We start from the raw sequence: 2,500 nt of genomic DNA on the forward strand, positions 1-2,500 counted from the left end.
TTTAGGGTCTTTGCGAACTGATCCGCTTTTCAGCTCAACACAGGGCTAAGTCGTTGGATTGTATAGTTGACTTTACCAATTCCGGTTCACTGCAAGGGAATCTAAGATGTCTGCCAGCTTATTTGCCGCATTATAACTCCCGGTTTTGTAGTTCCTACGAAAACATGAAATAGAGAATTTTACGCTTATTACGTAATCGGCTAATTTGGAGATACCACCAGACCTGGTATGACATATGATTGGGTGAGAATTGCTAGGAAAGTGAAAATATGTTTTTGTTTACAATCTTTTTTATTATAGAGATATCAATTCATGGGTTTTGATGATTATAACAATTTTTAAGGCTTCCTAACCTTAAAAGTAGGTTATCAATAATGTTTATCAATTAATTTTGGGACCACAGGTGTATCTTTTTGTCAAATTTCATGAAAATCTTTGGATAACATATGACAAAAATACGATGTTAGAACGGATGAAGACAGTACTCCTCTCCAGAGTAATAGCATACTGTAGTTTGTTGATAATAGATAGGTAATTATTATGTGGGTAGAAGTACTCTTGAACGTGACTTGTGAGGACAGAGGAAAATATACACGTGGGGTAATGTCGTGGGTGTGGAGGATCGGGAAGAGATTTGGAATTTCTATGGAGTCCAAGGGGAGAATCTCCCCTATATAATGATACACAATTATATATACATATATATATATATATATATATATATATATATATATATATATATATATACTATATATATATATATATATATATATATATACATATATATATATATATATATACATATATATATATATATATATATATATATATATATATATATATATATATATATATATATATATATGTGTGTGTGTGTGTGTGTGTGTGTGTGTGTATTATAATTTTGCACATTTATAAGTGTTTCTTTATATATATATATTTATATATACATACATACATATATATATATATATATATATATATATATATATATATATATATATATATATATGTGTGTGTGTGTGTGTGTGTGTATTATAATTTTGCACATTTATAAGTGTTTTTCATATATATTCATTTGAGCCATAAATACCCCTTAATATCGGATCCTCTCTGCCTCGGAATCAAAGACCCTAGAGGGCATCAACTTTATGATAATAGCTTCTGGTCGGTCCGAGAATCGAAACCGGGCCCAAAAAACTGACCACCTAGCTAGGTGGGAAGTCACTGGAATCTCAGTATCTTGGGCCCGGGTTCGATTCCCTGGCCACCAGGGAATCAAATAGCCATTATTTTTGACGGGTTGGGCACACTAGTGTATACATATTGTGCTAGGCCAAATCTCTATCCTTTATAGTGGCGAAGTTAATGAGAGAAATTGCTCGTATTACAATGCATTACCTACAAATTTTTTTAATGGTGATTAAGATAGAGAACGTACCAGTGGTTAAATAGATAGCGCAGGTGAATAGATCGAACAGAATTGTTAAGATGGTTTGGACATGAGGCAAATAGGGGGTACAAAAAGCTGGTGAAAAGAGATTACAATTCGGGAATGTTGCTAAGGAAGTTAAGAGAAAGACATAAAATAGCTGGGCAAATGATTAAAAAAAAAGTCAGGAAAATGAACCACGAGAATACAAGTGAGATAAAGGTGAAGATAAGTTTTTTAGGTACTGCTGATGAGGCTCCAGTGAAGTTTCATGAAGATGCAGTGGAAGTTCAAAGGATACATTACGACTCGGCAGTTGAAGTAACAATATAGCAGTGACCAACCTCTCTTCTTGAATTGAAGTTACCTTTTCTTGCAGTGACCAACCTCTCTTCTTGAATTGAAGTTACCTTTTCTTGCAGTGACCAACCTCTCTTCTTGAATTGAAGTTACCTTTTCTTGCAGTGACCAACCTCTCTTCTTGAATTGAAGTTACCTTTTCTTGCAGTGACCAACCTCTCTTCTTGAATTGAAGTTACCTTTTCTTTCTTGGATGGCTTTATATATGCGGTACCATAGCGCAACTAGGAGGAAATTCCTGAAACTGCACTTAGAATTCGAAGTTAGAAATTAATGGATAGTAAGCACTAGTGAAGGAAGCGGAGACGGAGGTAAATTAGAAGAATGATAATTGGTTGGTGTTAGGGACCAAAATGAACACTGCAAATACCCTTAAGTACACTGACGACGCTCTAACCCTTACAGCAAACTGGTCTTAAAGTGGCTCTCGAGGAGAAGAGATTTTTCAATTCTAGTTAATATAATTGATATAACTGAGGAAAATGGAACTACTGCAAACTGTTAAGATGAACTCATCTAATGTATTTTTGTAAACATGATGATCAGCAAAATAAGTTGTAATCTTCAGCCTACCCAAAAAGTAATTACCAAATCTTTGGTGGCCATCGAGACCATAGCCAAGTGCATAATTGGCCCTCGAAAGGATCTGAGTTTGACAACACATCCCTACACGGTCTCTTCTTAAGGGTAACGGTAGATTGTGATACA

The sequence above is a fragment of the Palaemon carinicauda genome, chromosome 8, assembly GCF_036898095.1.
Source record: "Palaemon carinicauda isolate YSFRI2023 chromosome 8, ASM3689809v2, whole genome shotgun sequence".
NCBI lineage: Eukaryota > Metazoa > Arthropoda > Malacostraca > Decapoda > Palaemonidae > Palaemon > Palaemon carinicauda.